The sequence below is a fragment of the Enhydra lutris genome, unplaced genomic scaffold (assembly GCF_002288905.1).
Source record: "Enhydra lutris kenyoni isolate GAN:26980312 unplaced genomic scaffold, ASM228890v2 scaffoldscaffold83, whole genome shotgun sequence".
Taxonomy (NCBI): domain Eukaryota; kingdom Metazoa; phylum Chordata; class Mammalia; order Carnivora; family Mustelidae; genus Enhydra; species Enhydra lutris.
Window position 1 is genome coordinate 4,257,306 of NW_019154167.1, and position 18,886 is coordinate 4,276,191.

The following is an 18,886-nucleotide window of genomic DNA, read 5'->3' on the forward strand; positions in this document are numbered from 1 at the left end:
ATATATATTATGGTAAGTTATAAATAAAAATTCAATAATTTTTTTAAAAAATGAAAAAAATGAACTATTGGGACTTCATCAAGATAAAAATCTTCTGCATAGCAAAGGAAACAATCAACAAAACTAAAAGGAAACCTTCAGAATGGGAGAATATATTTACAAATGACATATCTGATAAAGGGTTAGTATCTAAAATTTATAAGGAACTTATCAAACTTAATACCCCCTCAAAAACAAAAAAAATCCAGTCAAGAAATGGGCAGAAGACATGAATGGACATTTTTCCAAAGAAGACATAGTAATTGTAGCACATGAGAAGATGCTCAATATCACTCATCATCAGGGAAATATAAATCAAAACTACAATGAGATACACTTCACATCTGTCAGAATGTCTAAAATTAACAACGCAAGATATGATGGGTTTCGTTGAGGAGCAAAGAAAGGGGAATACTCTTACACTGTTGGTAGGAATGCAAACTGGTAAAGCCACTCCGGAAAACAGTGTGGAGTTTCCTCTGAATAGTAAAAATAGAACTACCTATGATCCAGCAATTTCACTTGTAGGTATTTCCCCAAAAGATACAAAAATACTGACTTGAAGGGGTACATGTACCTTGATGCTTATAGCTGCATTATCAACAATAGCCAAATTATGGAAAGAATCTAAATGTCCATCTACTGATAAGTAGATAAAAAGAAAGTGGTGTACACATAAGCACACACACACACAGAGGAATATTTGTCAGCCATAAAAAATGATAGAATCTTGCCATTTGTGATAACATGGATGGAGCTAAAATGTTTAATGCTAAGCAAAATAAGTCAATCAGAGAAAGAAAAATACCATATGATTTCACTCATATGTGGAATTTAAGAAACTAAACAGATGAACATAAGAGAAAGAAAAAGAGGGGGAGGTGAACTATAAAAGAGACTTAACTATAGAGAACAAGCTGAGGGTTGCTGGAGGAGATAGGAGGTGTGGTCATGGGCTAAATGGGTGATGGGTATTAAGGAGGGTACTTGTGATGAGCACTGGAATTTTATGTAAGTGATGAGTCACTAAATCCTACTCCTGAAACTAATATTACACTATATGTTAACTAACTAGATTTTATTTTTTTAATTAACATATAATGTATATTTGTTTCAGGGGTACAGGTCTGTGAATCATCAGTCTTACACAATTCACAGCACTCACACTAGCACACACCCACCCCAAAGTCCATCACCCAGCCATCCAACTAACTAGAATTTAAATAAAAACTTGAAACATTAAAGAAATGGGTAGAGGACCCAAATAGACATTTTTCCAAAGATGATATAGAGTTGGCCAACAGACATAAAATGATGCCCAACATCATTCATCATTAGAAAATGCAAATCAAAACCACACGAGCTATTACTTTTCACCTGTCAGAATGGCTAAAATTTTAAAAAAATGACAAATGTTGGCAATGTGTGTAGAAAAAGGAGCCCTCATGCCCTGTTTGTAGGAATGAAAATTGGTGCAGCCACTGTAGAAAACAGTATGGACACTCCTCAAAAAATTAAAAATAGAATTGTCATATGATACAGTATTTCCACAACTAGATATCTATATAAAGAAAACTAAAACATTAATTTGAAAAAGTATATGTGCCCTTATATTTATTGAAGCATCATTTGTAAAGGCCAAGATATGAAAGTATCCCCAATATATTTTTTTTAATCATTTTATTTTTTCCTCAAAGGCAAGTTGAAAAGGCTTTAAAATGTTTCTACATGCCACCAGATGCCAGAATGCTAACAATTCCTTTTTAAATTGTTTGGTCAAAGCAGATTAAGAAGCTTTAAAGTGGAGTGGCCCAGAGGCTTGACAATTTAATATTATAAAGATATATATATAGTCACCATTATAATTTTTCAATGTCAATATCCCTACAGATGTTAAAAGACAGTAATTCTGCTTTTTGGGGATTTCAACTAGATATTAAAGGCAGCCAATGTTTTGTCCACATTACTAATCTTTTCTTTTGACTAATGTGATTCACAGAACCCACCTGGAATTATTGAGAGGAGTCTCTGAATCACTTTTAGATATCACAGGGAGACAGGAGTTGCTTGATTGTCACATTATGTTTCAGTGTCTAAAAAACATATAAAATATTATTTTCTCTCTACATAATCCTAGTAATGTTCATGAAAGAGTAAATATTATTTTTCCCCAGCAGTCCCACTAGTGAAATAAGTAGTTACAGTGCTTCAAAAGGAGATTCCCAAAATGGAATTGGTAATGTTTCTTACCTCTGAAGCATATATAGCTTCATAAAGATATGGAGAAGAATTTGAGGGTCTGGGCAAGTACCTTGTGGTTACAGTATAAGAATAAAGTGGAGAAAAGTCTCCCAGGTTAAATTCTTGACAGTAACACAATTTCTGTGACTTCCTGAGCAATGTTTAACTCTTTTTGTGCTTTACTGTGCAGCCTAATTAGTGGAACTTCTTAAAACATTGGAAAGGGTATTGGGGAATGTGAAAGAGGGTGTGTATGCATTAAATTATCAATGTACATTACTTGGCTCTACATTGTGTTCCTAAAGGTTTTTAGTCAGTATTCTGCACTTGCAACTATAATCAATTTTCTATCCTCTGGGAGTGGACAGTCTTAAATTTCCATTTGCAGGCAACTGATAAGACCTATGTTGGTGGAGGTTGATAACAGGAAGATGTATTCAAGCAACTTGTGTTCATATCTACTAAATGGGTGTCTTTTTACACTCAAAAACCAGATAACATTATTAATATGAATTTTTATTCATTTTGAATTGAATTCATTTTTAACATGAATACTTCTGCCCCACTGTGTTACCTCAAATAATACACACACACACACACACACACACACCAGGGGCATTTTAAAAAAATTGTATGATGTCTTTTAAGGCACAAAAAGTGTCAATACAATTTCAGTTTATTAAACAAAACCCCAAAGACCTGAAATAATTCCCATACTGCCTTTAAAAATAACTTAGCTTATACCCATGATATAATATTATCTGATCTCATTCTTAGCCAATATCAGAACCTCAGGCGTCAAAGAGAATTTCTTGAGCTTACCAATAGCATAAATAAGAGATACACTCAGATTCTATTAAGTCATGCACGCAATTGCATTGCAGATAAGAGAAACATGCTTCATAATTTAAGTGTAGCAATGCTTCTGTTTTGATATTATCATAAAGAAATTACTTTTGTTCACAGTTTTATCTGACCTTCATGCAGAAACTGATTAAAATGTTTTTCCCTGCAACAATGACAACTGTAAATGAAAGCTGAAATGAAATATATGGCCTAACATCACTGTATAGGAGCTTTCCTGTTTAAAAAAGTACCCTCAGATAAAGAAGAAACCTAGGAAAGCTCATTTCATTTTCTACAATCAACACAATTGCCTTTTATGCAAGGGATTTTTCATCCTTCATGACAGCAAGTTGTCACTTCCATGGACAGTTTTCGTGTAGCTTGGTGAGTATTTTATACGGTTTATTCACAAGTACTATTTGTATCAAAATGACTTGTGACTTACAGCCAGGAAAAATATGGAAATAATCTGACAGGCTATGGTATATTCTGTATGTTCACTGTAGTGCTTGTTCTTTTTGTGTTTAGTTTTTTCTTGGTGATAGGAGTTGAAGAGGGTGGGAAGATACAGATATTTAAGCCTCTCCTTCTTTGCTATTTAAAGTTAGCCCAATAATAATACATTATGTGTTTTCCTAAACATTTGTAAAGTCAAAGGAATGGAAGCAGATCAACCAGACTGCCTCAACTCATAGAGCAAAGAGGAGAGAAGGTAAGATTCTTTCTTAGGCATATAGAAAAATTTCAGACATTTGTCTAGTAGCCTGTAAAATATACCTATTTTCCTTTTATGTATGTCCTTCCTAGTAACAGGATGCAAAAAGGTCCTACAATCCTAGAAATCAGTAGTATTATGGAAAATTTCCTGGTCTGGGACTATTTTTCCAGAATAGTTGTTGATGTGTTCCATCACATGTATGTTAAAAATACTCAATGGGATGCAAGGAAGGGGCATGAACAAATTGAGGGAACAAAATAATCTCATATGTAGCAATTTAAAGCACAGAATCGTGGGCTTTAACTGTGAAGGAACCAAGTAGTCATTTATACCATCCAACTCTTTGAAAATAAGTCAGAAAATGGAGGTTAAAAAAGTCTGTGTGAAATGACACAGTGAGAGAGTCCAGCCTGGAACTCAAGTCTCCTGACACACATCCCAGCACTGTTTTGACACACTTGGTCATGTTAAGATTCAGATCATAGTCTATCTCTCCTGATAAGTGTTATATTTAAAAAAAAAATAAGAAACTCATATACTAGTGTCCTTTTCCTGATCATTGCAGTACAAGTTTTAATTCTATTTAGATGGAGGAAGAGGGGATATGATTTAGAGCTCCCATCATCTTTTTGAGAATGTTCCATCTAGACAAGAATAAAAGGTTCATTCATTCAAGAAATGGTGATTTTCAAATGAGCACTATCAAAAGCCTTGTGGTAAAATATGAAAAATTAGTCTGATAAGTATGTCAAGGATAAAGACCCAACTCAGGCTAATATGGATGGTAAAGACAGTAACTAGTATATTAATTAAAACTTATCTTTTTATTGTTGATGCTAAAAATTTATTTGAAATAAAGCCTCCTATTTTCATTCTTAGTGAACAAATGATAACTTCTTAAAATTTCAGTGACTATTTCACTCTAGGAATAAAGGCTGACTCTGATAACTGGTCTCAAAGGAGAAGGTCTTACTGGGACAAACAAGTGGTTCACTTCCACGACACAAAGTGTGTCAAGTTCTTTTTCTTTTTTTTTTTTTGCACTCTTGTTAAAACTTTTAAGTCTTTTAAGCTATAAGATATATCTTGGTTCATGTAATTGCTAATAGTTTGCCTTTACTGAAGATATCCCTCTTTTGAGTTTTTACACAACAAACATTTTTTACTATTACCAAAAGAAACCTTCCATGTCACAAAGCAGAAAAGATTTCATAAAACCAAAGAAGACATCCAGATGGCCAACAGACACATGAAAAGATGCTCAACATCACTCACATCAGGGAAATACAAATCAAAAGTACAATGAGATACCACTTCACATTTGTCAGAATGGCTAAAATTAACAACACAAGAAATGGCAGGCAAGGATGGGGAGAAAGGGGAACCCTCTTATACTTTTGGTGGGTACAAAAGTATTTCCAGAGTGGTACAGCCACTCTGGAAAACAGTATGGAGATTCCTCAAGAAGTTAAAAATAGAGCTACCCTATGACTTAGCAATTGCACTAATAGGTATTTACACAAAGGATACAAAAATACTGATTTGAAGGGGCACATGCACCCTGATGCTTATAGCAGTATTATCAACTGTAGCCAAATTATGGAAAGAGCCCAAATGTCCATCGATTGATAAATGGATAAAGAAGTGGTATATGTGTGTGTATATATATGTATACATATGTATACATATGGAATATTACTCAGCCATAAAAAGAATGAATGAATGAATGAAATGAAATGAAAATGGAATGAAATGAAAAAGAATTAATGAAATCTTGGCATTTACAACAACATGGATGGAGCTATAGTATATTATGAAATAAGTGAAATAAGTCAGAGAAAGACAAATACCATATGATTTCACTCATATGTGGAACATAGGAAACAAAGTGGATGAACATAGGGGAAAGAAAAAAAAGTGAGGGAGGCAAACCATAAGAGACTCTTAACTATAGAAAACAAACTGAGGATTACTAAAGGGGAGGTGGTAAGGTTATGGATTAAATGGGTGATTGGTATTAAGGAAGGCAGTTGTTATGATGAACACTGGGTGTTATACATAAGTGATCAATCATTAAATTCTATTCCTGAAACCAATATTATACTATATGTTAATTAATTACAATTTAAATAAAAACTTGAAATATTTTTTAAAAAATCAAGTGGTATTGAGAGATGAGGTTATGTCCATATGGCACAAAAATATAAAACTAACCTTGGAGTGATTTCTCAGTACCTCCAAAAGGCAGACTATGAACAGCTATATTGCACAATATGAAAAAAATTACACACCTTTAATCTCCATTTATAGAAATCATGTCTTAGCGTATTTTCCCTCCCCTCTTAAGACTAAAATTGAATGCATAGCTCAAGAAATATGGTTGCCCCAAAGCAAACATACAAGCACTGAGAGAGCAAGTTTCCCTGCTTTCTGAAAGCTACAAGTGAAGAATATTTAGAAACCAATACTCCAAGGACTTAAGAAATACAGAGACCTGGAGAAATAAATAATATATTTGTCTCAATGAAGCTGCCTATCATTAATCTAATCTAATTCACTGAACTTTGTTTAGTATACTATTCAAAATAAATCACATTTTAGAAGCAACAGTTAATTCTCTAAACCTCCAAACAAATTTCCCTGAAACACTTGAAAACCCTGAGAGTGAATAAAACTTATGAGGATCTAAGTTAATTTAGGTTTCTAAGTTCCAGAAGTAAGTATAAGACTGAGGATTTCTGCTGCATTTCAAAAGATGGACTTTCAAGGATGCTTTTCCCTTATTTTCAATTCCTAGCACTAACACAAGGGCTGATCCTGGATATGGCCTAAACCACAAGAATTTATAAGTAGAGTACAAATAACTCCATAAACTGTAGCCTTTTACACATTTCTCAGAAAGTTCAGCGGTTCCACTGACCTGAAAAGAAACAGTGGTCAAGAAGTATCAAAGACAAGAAGCCTAAGTAGGGTATGTGTTTATAGGGAACAGGTACTAAACCATGTGGATCCTTGTACTTAGTGGGTTTTCAAAATGCTATAGAGACCTAGAAATCACTATGAATGGAAAGTTTCATTTCTACGATAAGTGGAGAGCCAGATGTCATGGAGCATGGGCAAAGGATAAATGAGGATTCAAAATTCCTCAAAGCCCTCATTTTTCTCTTTTCAGGTATGACAGAATAAAAATGTATTTCAAAGGAATCAAATAAAACATTTTGCCACTTAAAAAAAAAAGTCACCAGGCTCATTAAGCACCACATAATGAATGGCTAGTATAAACTCCCACTTCCTTTTTCCTATGGTTTTCTCCTAGGTATTTGACTGGGAAGCTCAATTGATAAGGACACAGTGCTAATGACCCAAGGGTCAATGGTATAATTTCTATTGTTAGACATTCTCTTCCCACATGGTTAATTGGCTTTTTTCATTCTATGGCTACAGACTACACCCCTTGCCATCAGCTTACAATTATAGGCTATTGGTCAGAGGATGCATTTCTGTGCTAATTCCTATGACAAAAAATACTTTATAGCCTGTGCATTTTGTTCCACTGAAAGTGAGTCAGCCGCATTGCCTGTGTGGTGTGGGCCATTTCAATAGAACCTTGGTGGGGTGCCTGGGTGTCTTAGTTAACCTACTCTTGGTTTCAACGTAGGTCATGACCTTGGTGTGCTGGATGGAGTCATGTGTTGTGTTCCATGCTCAGCAGGGAGACTGCTTGGGACTCTCTCCCTCTGCCTCTCCCCCTTCTCTCTCTCCCTCTAAAATAAATAAATTAATTAAAAAATAATAGCTTGGCAATCTTAAAAGATTATTGCTATAGGCAAATGCAGTGAAGAAGGGGTATGTGTCTTATTTGGCTTGGGCTATCACTAAAAGCTACCATAGACCAGGTGGTTTAAACAATTTTAAACAATTTAGTTATCAGAGTACTAGAGGCTGACAAGTTCCAAATCAAGGTGCCAGCAGATAAGGTTTCTGATGAGAGTATCCTCTTCTTGGCTTATGGACAATAGCCTTCTCTCTGTGTCCTCACATGGCGAAGAGAGTGAGAGAAAGAGTGGGTGTGCACTCACTAGAGCTCTTGTCTTTCTACCCCTTCTCATAAGGGCATGAATCCCATCATGGGGCCCCTATCACTACCGTTAGAAATCATCTAAACCTAATTACCTCCCAAAGTACCCACATACCATTACCATCAGACTGGGGGTTAGGGTTTCAACTTACAAATTGGGTGGGAAGGAAACATAAGCATTCAGTCCATAACAGAGCTAATATGAATCCTCTATAGCCATGCTTCCCAAAGGGTGCTCTTGCAAACCACATGCATTCAAATCACCTAGAGTTCTAATTAAAATGCACACTCCTGGGCCCTCCCACCAGACCTAGAGTAGTAGCACAATTTCTAGAGATGGGGCTTAGAGTTTCATTTTATAAGTTTCCTACCCCCAGGTGATTTTAATACACAGTAAAGTCTGAGAATCACTAACTATAGCAGTTCTTGATAGATAGCCATTGGAATCCCCAAGAACCTTTGTTAAAATTCACATGCCTGTGCCACAGCTCCAGGCCTACTGAGTCAAAATCTCTTCTGGGGATAGACCTGGGCATCTCATAATAGAGGTGGTCATAATAGAGGGTTGCTAATGAGATGCTAGAAGACCAGCTGGAGTCCTAAATCCTTTCTATTCACTACCTCATTTAATCCCCACAACTCTTCAACGTTAAGAACCATTATTTCTCACTGTGCATAGACAGTAACTGAGTCAGGCTCACAGAACTTAAGTGACTTGCCCAGAATCACAGAGCTAGTAAGTGATCCTGCAGTGGTGCATTCCGGTAAGAGTATTGCTGTCCTAGCGATAGATTTCAAATCCTTTCAGGGACACAACATTTTATTGTATTTAAGATTTATTTTTTTAAGAAGTGGGCAGAGCAGAGAGAGACAGAGAGAGAATCTAAGCAGACTCCACACTGAGTATGGAGGCCAAGGCGTGTCTCGATCTCACATCCCTGAGATCAGGACCTGAGCCAAAACCAAGAGCCAGATACTTAACCAACTATGCCACCCATGTGCCCAGGGACATTTTAAAAGTGCTCTGATAGTTTCACATGGCAAGGTTAACAGAGCCTGAAAGGATGCTGCCCTTCCCTTCCTTCACTGTGTTTAGAATTGGGGAGCTGCTTCTCAATAACCTAAGAAGGATTAAATCATAAGTGAAGAGAACAGCAGCTAAAAAAAAGAAGAGGTACAAAAGGTTCTTAGTCAAATGCTTTCAGTCATACTTAAGAGAAAAACACAGAAAATTGCTTTTAGAATTAAATGAAAAATGCTTAGACTTAGACTCCAGATTTTTCCAAAGCAAAAGAAGTGGGAAGCCCATCATAGACAACAAAATGCTTTGGGTCATATTAAAGCATTAAAAATTAATGCTTACATGATCACCAAGATGCTTGACTTTACAGCCCAAAGAAAATTCTTGTGGGTGTTCATTTAAGTTTTTTGGTTATCTGGCAGCTGGCAACTGCAGGAGATAAAAATTCACAGTCCCAACAGCAGTTTAGTTTAGTAGCAATAACTTAAGAACTGGGAGGACCTGGATACATTGGAAATTTAGACTAATTTAATAAACATCCCTCAAAATACTGACCTGAGAAACTTGTTTATTGAACCTTAGGTCAGGGCGGGTGTAAGGGGAATATTTTAAAGGCAGAAAAATCTACTGAGGAGATTTGGAGGGAGAAGCCAAAAGAGCAAGAGGGAAAAAATATATGGCATCAACACCTACTTTAGCCACTTTTCTCAAACTAAGGTTCATTCTGTGCTACTTTCAGTACTATCTGTAATGGAGTCTCCCTCTACCTCCCTATTTATAAATGCCTTGTGATGTGCAGCATTTCTAATTAATCTCCCAAACTACTTGGCTCTACTCTTCTGCCATGGTTTCAGTTATACCTGATAACACAGAAAACCACAAAACACCAATGGAAAAATAAAGAAAAACATGTTTATATCATCTCTAACCATATTCAGGATTGAAGTACTGATTGAATGCTGCTGTGACCTCCACAATGGAAAGTTGCCCTGCCACTGGTCCATTTTATTATTTTCTTCCACCAGCCCTTTTGGCCTCTCACCTTACATGTCCTCATGAAATCCTTCTTCCACTGTGTCACCTTCTATATAAACATCCGTGTTTTGTCATAGCTTCTACATTTGAACAACCACTCATTTTACAGACATTACAAGTAAAATACATGGTCCTGCAAGGAATATTACAGCTGTACTTCAGGTCTGCATACTTTACGATGTCAGCAAGAGAGATCCATTAATTTATGGTTTTGTGTTCAGTAGGGGAGCCATATAATATTCTACATACATTTAGTTCTCCAGAATGTAGCTTAATCAATATGGCACCTCAGGCAACCTGAAATACTGAAGGCTACATAAAAGTAAGATTGTCAGACCAAGAAATTTTATGTCCACTGATGGGAGTTTAACTGCTTTGGAGGCTGCAGGAGGTATATATATTTAGAGGATTATAGTAAAGTCAATGATAAGAAAAAGTCAAACTGATGTGTATAAAATGTACTGAGGGAGAGAGAAGTCTGTGTTTAGGACCCCAAGGCAGGAACTTCCAGGTTCTATTCCTTCCTGCCAACCTTGAGCACTACAGTGATTTCAATGATAATTTCTACCTCTAAGTGTCATTAGACATTTAGAAGGTGAATGTCTCACATAAGAAAACCTACAATACCATCTTGAGCCAACCAGTGACTTTTTATGTGTCTCAGTTTTGACACCTGCCAAGTGGGCTGGGCAGTTAAACTCCTTGCTTTTAAATGCCTTTGAGCCCCATGATTTTAGTACCATGCTCTGATTTATCGTGAAGGGCTGTTCTGAGGTTCAAATGAAATATTTGATATATAAGGGCTATAAAAGTCTTAAAGTGCTATACAAATGTAAAAGTGTTTTCAATTATGTATCTCCAAGTATAACCAACAATTTGCACGTGCTCTCCAAAACCAAGCAAGTGGGTTTCTGGACTTCAATTTCTGATTAGCCCCAAGACATATGAATTTACTTCCAATTTCCAATTGTTCAAATTTTCAGAAGCAAAAAGAGCAAAAGGCTCAAATTATGATCTTTATTAAGAAGGCTCTAAGCCATTTAGAAATGCTGGGCACATAAGTGGCTAAGCCAATCTTTTCACTGCTGTGTGGGCCCCTTGAATATATTTAACTGTGAGACTAATAAAAATGATAGGAGAGTTGAAACTGAGCAAAATTAGATTAAATTTCAATCTATATTCTGCAATGGTTTGTGATGGAGAGGACACTTTCATATATTCTTCTAATCTTTTCACATGGTTTATAGACCAGCTATTAGTTAATAGGTTTTGGCATGAGATTAATATTTAAGTATTTGAAAATTCATGTGCTGCATGCCTGTGGTTATATAGCAAGGAGCTGAATCCACATATTCACTTCAGGAACACTGGGATCCAAAGCAACCCCAGAATCCTATTTGCATGAATGAGACTAGCTAGGGCCTCTCTAGATGCCCAAAAGAAACATCTAGACAAGAATGTCTAGAAGACATTCTTTTATTATACAAACATCCAGTAAGAACTCAATAGGTGCCACACACTAATTGCTGGGAACACAAAGATGAGAAAGAGATGCCATAGTCTGAGGAGTTAATACACTGTAATAGAGAAACAATGGTCATCTCCCATGACACTAAGACTTATATTCCAGAATAAAGAATGGAATGTAAAAATACCCAAACTCTTCTTGAGGTGTTGATCGGTACCCTGGGAAGAAAGAATTGAAGAATAGACTTAGAATATTTTATTTGATCTAAAGTACACTTTTTTCTACCCAAACAATACATTAGGGGCATTCTATTTATTTTGATATCTCTTTTCAAGGCATGCACACTGCCACTATTTACACCACTATAAAAGCAGGCAAGGCCAAGAACAACCATACCAGCTGCTGTGGATTGTTAGTGGACAAAAATGTTTTAATTTAATTAAAGCAAATGCAACAAATATTTATTGACTAACAAATTGCTTCAAAGTATCCAACTAAAGCCCACAGGATGGACCCCTAAAACATATCTGAAATGGGGAACAAAAAGTGATTTAAAATGTGTGTGCATAAAAAAAGAGACTGATAAAACAAGCATGAGTTTGATTTTCCATTCATATTAAGAGTTGGTATACTTTCTTCCAACTTGATGAACAGGCAATAAATAATCTTCCAGCTTCATATTATACACAAAATATATATGTAATTGAGATATAGGTGACATACCATAAATTCACCCATTTAAAATGTACAAGTCAATGGTTTTTACTATATTCACACATTTGTTCAATCATCAATACAATTAATTTTAGACATTTTTTTCACTCCAAAAAGAATCTCATACCAATTAAAAGTTACTCCCCATTGACCCAACTCCATGCCCCAAGCTCAGTCCTAGACCACCACTAATATAACTATCTCTATTGATTTTCCAATTCTGAGCACTTCAAATAAATGGAATTATATAATACATGGGATTCTGTATCTGGGTTCCTTCACTTAGTATAATGTTTTTAAATCTCACCCATTTTGTAGAAAGTATCTGTATTGCATTCTTTTTTTATTGATGAAAAATATTCCATTATAAGTATATACCACAATTTGTTTATCTATTCATAAGTTAATGGACATTTGGGTATTTTCACTTTTTAGTTACTGTGAATAATCTTACTACCTCTTACATTAGTTTCTAAATGTGCACATCACTAAGCACTGGTCCAGATATTAAAAGACAACATTCTTTATTTCCCAATTCCTTCCCGTCACCAAAAATTAATAAAACAGATACAGAAAAACCAGATAATAGCTGTTCAATATGTACATAATAGACACTTAAATATTTCCTGATTCAGTGAATTAACGAATGAGAGAAATCTTTCCTTCAACCCCATTTCCTCTTTCAATCACATCTTTATCCACCTAGTATCCACCTGGATACTAGGTCATAAAATGTTAGGGCTGGAAAAGAGCATGGAGCCCTGGATTCATTCATTCAATTGTGCTTCAAGATCCAAATGTATCAGAACCACCAAAGGAACGTGTTAAAAGTATATATTTCAGCGACCCCCCCAACTTCCAGAGATTAATTCAGTAACTTTTGGGGGTGATTCCACAGGAAGCTGCTTTTGTAATAAGCATCCCAAGTAATTCCAGTGCATCCTATAGTTTGAGAATTATTTAGTCCAACCTTCTCATTCTATAAAGGAGGAAATTTAGAACAAGCATGGGGAAGTTACATGCTCAAGGTCACAGGGTATGGTAGAGATAGAGTAACAGGGAGCTGAGGTTATGAATCCCAATACAGCACTTTTCATTACCTTGGGTACCCTCTTTATTATATCCCCATATTTCCCCTGTGAATATATACTTCTCTCACAGACTTGCTCTATAAGTATCAGTGTCTGACACACCTTAAATGCTCAATAGCCATCTTTTTTTTTCTTAAGTTTGATCCTGTGTGAACCAGAATTTTGGAAGTGTTTGCTAACAGTATAAAGTAACAAATATAAGGCCCAAGAAGAAAATATCAGACCCAGGAAGAAGGTCTCTTCATTCCTGACCCAAATGTTGAAAAAGAGCCTAACTGGAAAACTGTCTCCAACCATGGGCTTTTGGTGGCCAAAGAAGCTGTGTAGTGACATTTCCTATCCAAGGTTCTGAAGCCGCTCTGTACACCCACTGTGATCTATTTAAAGGAGCCAGTTCTTTTTAGAAAACAGTTTCTGCCAAGTTTTCTATCAGAGGGAAATCATAAAGTAGGTGAACTTCAGCCATGAGTAAAAGGTAGTGGAAATTTTTCTAAGTGAAAGTTGATATACCTATCAAAAAGATACACTCACTCAAACCCATTACCATGAATCATAACCCTCCTCATTTCTCTGCAACTTAATTATATATTTTCTTATATCTGATATTATTTGTTACTCTTAGGAAAATGTCATTTTTGACTGGACTTGGACTTAGAGGTAGAAGCTCTCAAAGAAGACAGCCTCCGTCTCTTAGCAATATGTTCCTCACATTTTTCTTTGGTCTCTTTCATTCTTTTAGCCTGAAGTTCAGTATATTCTGCAGTCTCTTATTTTTCTTAGTATTCTGTTTCTTCAGAGTAACGCACAGACATTTGTTTTAGAGGACATGTGGAGTAATAAGATGCAGAATTGGGCACTTTGGTTATAGGTTTCTTACCTTCTTTGTTTAGATGCCTTCTCACAACATACTGGTGGACATCATCTTTAGAGAGACTGAAAAGTTTATAGATTCTGCTAGGCCTTTTGTGCTCCAGGTGTTGAGGCACAGTAGTATCAGTGTTTCCAGGAATATCCTTTGCCCCCTTTTTTACAACGACCAAGTTGAGAACACTGAGATTGCCACCCACAATGCAACCACAAACAGATTTTTGCTTTCTTACTCGAATCCTCCTTGATCTGTAGCAGGAATGGCCCTTAGCAGCAGGTGAACATGGCCATGGGACAAGACACCCTGTCTCATGAGGAAGCCTTATTTGTCATTGCTACCACCAATTCAGACCATGTAACCCTTCCATTTTTCACCCAGAGCATCATCAGCAACTTCTGTGGTTATATGCTTCTCATAAAAGGTATGACGTTTGCTCTCATTGTCCACTTCAATGAGTTTCTGGCAGCCAGCAGCTGGTAAAGAGATGTTCAGCTTCATCCTAAAACAGCCTACTGCCTCCAAGGTGCCACACAAGAGTTCACCTTAACATTCTGAAAATTATTTTTTCAAAGTAATAGTTATATAATACTACAAGACTTATTAACATAAAATAGCAGTCCTCTGCTCCCTCCTCCTGAGTACTCCTCCTAATGAAAACTTTGAACTTTTTAAGCTGTTTCCTCCCTTATTTATCTCCATGTATTTTTTTAAGATTTACCTATTCATTATTTATTTTTTGAGAGAGAAAGGGAGAGAGAGAGAGAGAGCATAGGGAGAGGGGCAGAGGGGAAAAAAAATCTCAAGTGGACTCCCTGCTGAGCTCAGAGCCCCACACAGGGCTTGATTTCATGACCCTAAATTCAAGACCTGAGCCGAAATCAAGAGTTGGATGCCTAACTGACTGAGCCACCCAAGTGCCCCTGTTCATCTCCATGTTTACAAATAATATGCCCACAGTTTTACTTCTTAATTAGCCAATATTATATATTATCTATATTATCTATTGAGTTCCTATTATGGAAGAGAATGACCAGTTACCCTCCCTCAATTCTTCAAATTCAGCTATACCACAGTTTTATACTATTAGGAATATTTATTTCCTAACTAAATAGCATAATTTAATTTCCTTTCTTGTACAAGTTTTTGTTTTCCCTGGTGTTAATAATTGTCTCATTTTTGCTTGAGGGAGCTTTCATTTGATTTCTGTTTTTATAGGAAACAGAATATTGTCATCTGCTGAGTGAGTGTAGAGGTAGTTGGGAAGGAAGTTTGAAATAGCCAATTTGGAGCTTGAAGGAAAGATGTCATTAGTGAACACAGAATATCTAGGTAACATTGAGGGTTCAAATGAGGTGAGAGGTCATGAATTTATAATTGAAACCAATCTACACAGCTGTGTGAATTTTTTTTCCAACTGTGCTCAGGTATAAGAGTGGAAGCAATGGACAGTTAAGTTGATCAAGGGCTGAATTTTCCCAGAAAGGTTCAATGGAAAAGAAGGACAGATGATAGGAAAAAAGTTAAAGATACTTAAAAAGAACAAAAGTTAGATGAATGCTATCTCTTGGGGTGCCTGGGTGGCTCAGTGGGTTAAGCCTCTGCCTTCTGTTCAGGTCATGATCTCAGGGTCCTGGGATCAAGCCCTTCACTGGGCTCTCTGCTCTGCCTCTTTGCCTACTTGTGATCTCTCTCTCTCTCTCTCTCATGTCAAATAAATAAATAAAATCTTTTTTTTTTAAGGAATCTCTTTCAACTTCTTTCATGAAAACTTTGGCCCATGTATATCTATATTCATCTTCCTCTTTGGTTAAAATGTGGGGGGGGTTCCTTCTTACTGTGTAATATTAATCTACTTGCCTATGAGTATCATGAAGGATGTGAAATTTCTAAACAGAGAATCCAGTGGGATTATTTACTTTGAACAAAATCCTAAGAATTAGATGAGTATGGGAATGAAAGGAAAGAGAGAGGTGTACACACACTCATATGCAAGTATAGAGCTAGAAAGTCAAGTCTAACAGTGAAGTAAAAGGTGAGAGAATATGTTTGAATGGGGGAATATAGCTTGAGATGAGTGGTGAGTATCTGGAAGAGCTAGCATGGAAATTCAATAGTAGATAAAGCTGAATAGGGATATGTAAAAAGTCTTCCTAGCAGCTCTGAAGAACCCAGATGAGGCTATAGACCGTACACTGGTTGTGGCACTGGTCCTGATAAAGGTATGATTTTCTCTAATTCAGTCACAATTGCAGCACAGAAAGCACTGGTTAGATTAAGCCAGGAATGAGAGGTTTTCTGGACCAGTTTAGTGACAAGATGAATCTAGAATTAGATAAGGACATTAGCAACAGGAACATACTATAAGGGTTAGGCTGAATAAGAAGGAAAGAAATATCACAAAAGGGTCACAAGACTTCTCACTAGACTCAACTTGGAAGTAATTGTATATTTTAGGTTCTGAAGCAAAAGGTTCAGGGGTGTTCCCATTACTTCTTTCAGTTGCAAAATGTAGTTAACTTCTTTAAACAGGCTGCAAGTACAACCACCAAATAATAATTGGGCTTTTGATTAATATGTACCATACTACCAATGTTTCAGATCACTTAAAAAAAATATGAGTTGAAAGGGTTATGTCCATGGTAGAATCTGAGGCTTTAATTCAATTTTTAATATTATGCATTTTATGGGGATTATAGAAGGAACATATCCTAATGTGGAAAATTCGAAATCTGCAACAAGGAACTAAAAATGACCTCGTAACAGCATTCAGGAAAAAAAATAACTAAATTACTTTAGCACATATATGTATACACAGTTTTGTGTCATGTTTAAATGCATAGGTTCTGGAAGTAGATGGGCTAAATTCTTATCCCAGAACAACCATTTCAATAGCTATATACAAAATAATATAAATGAGATTTTTGGTCACAGTCCCTGGTTCAAACTCAGTATACAAACAACCCATTAAATAACTGTTGAAGCTGTGTCATAGATACATGGGATTCAATATACTAGTCTTCCTAATTTTATGTTTATCACATTAATGTTTAAAAAAGTTTAAAACCTAGTCTTTTCCAGTAAGTATTAAAAAGTCAAAAGAGAAAAAAAAAACATTAAACAACCCATGAAAAAATGGCATTAAAGAAGAACTTGGCATTAGACTTGAAGGAAATAGACTTTTTGTATCCTAGAAAGCTGAAGGCAGATATTTTGTCCCTGGTAATGTGGGCACTGATCAGGATTTCCTTCCTCAGTTAAGGATGTGGCCTTGTTAATGCTGAGTTTGATTTAAGAACTAGAAGAGTCCTTTTGTTAGTTCTAAACATCCCCTTACCATATATGAAAGACCCACAGTGAAAATCTTTCTCCATGGGGAAAAACAAAGCTTTTTCTTTATGCTTAGGAATAAGATAGGGATGTCTGCTCTCACCATTACTATTTAACACAGTACAGAAAGTCTTAGCCTCAGCAATCAGACAACAAAAAGAAATAAGAGGTATCCATTTGCAAGGAACTGATACATGAATTCAACAAAGTTGCAGGATATAAAATCAATGCACAGAAAATTGTTGCATTTCTATACACCAATAATGAAGCAGCAGAAAAAGAAATCAGGGAATCAATCCCATTTACAACTACACCAAATACCATAAGATAATGTAAGAAACCTAACCAAATCAGTATTCTGAGAACTACAAAACACTTATGAAAGAAGTTTAAGAGGACACAAAGAGGACACAAAAACCATGAGATATCTAGTAATAAACCTAATCAAATCTGTACTCTGAAAACTATAAAACATTGTGAAAGAAACTGAAGAGGACACAAAGAAACCATGCTCATAGATTGGAAGAACATTGTTAAAATGTCTATAATACCCAAAGCAATCTACGCATTTAATGTAATCCCTATCACAGAGCTAGAACAATAATCCTAAAATTTGCATGGAACCACAAAAGACCCCAAATAGCCAAGCAATGTTGAAAAAGAAAAGAAAAGCTGGAGTCCTCATGGTTCCAGGCTTCAAGCTATATTACAAAACTGTAGTCATCAAGACGGTATGGTACTGGCACAAAAGCAGACATATAGGTCCATGGAACAGAATAGAGAACTCAGAAATGGACCTTCAATGCTACAGTTAACTAATCTTCAACACAGCAGGAGAATATCCAAGGAGAAAAGATAGTATCTTTAACAACTGGTTTTGGGAAAACTGGACAGCAACATGTAGAAGAATGAAACTGGGGCACTTTGTTACACCATACACAAAAATAAATTCAAAATGGATGAAAGACCTTTATGTGACACAGGAAACCATAAAAATCCTAGAGAAGAACATAGGCATCATCCCCTTTGGTCTCAGCCTCAGAAACTTCTTACTAAACATGGCAACAGAGGCAAGAAAAAGAAAAGCAAAAATTGAACTATTGATTCTTCCTCAAGATAAAAAGCTTCTGTGTGGTGAAGGAAATAATCAACAAAACTAAAAGGCAGCCTATGGAATGGAGAAGATATTTGCAAATGACATATCTAATAAAGGGTTAGTATCCAAAATATAAAAAAAAAAAACTTATTAAACTCAACACCCAAAAAACAAATAATCCAATCAATAAATGGGCAGAAGACATGACTAGACATTTTTCCAAAGAGGACATCCAGATGGCAAACAGACACAGGAAAAGATTATCAACATCACTCATCATCAGGGAAATAACGAACCAAAACCATAACAAGATACCTCACACCTGTCAGAATGACTAAAATTAA

At 35.9% G+C, this 18,886-nt stretch overlaps 1 pseudogene; it reads right to left on the minus strand.

The window, feature by feature from the left end:
- Positions 1-13,880: 13,880 nt before the first annotated feature.
- Positions 13,881-14,617, minus strand: LOC111161310 (annotated as a pseudogene).
- Between the last annotated feature and the right edge of the window lie 4,269 nt (positions 14,618-18,886).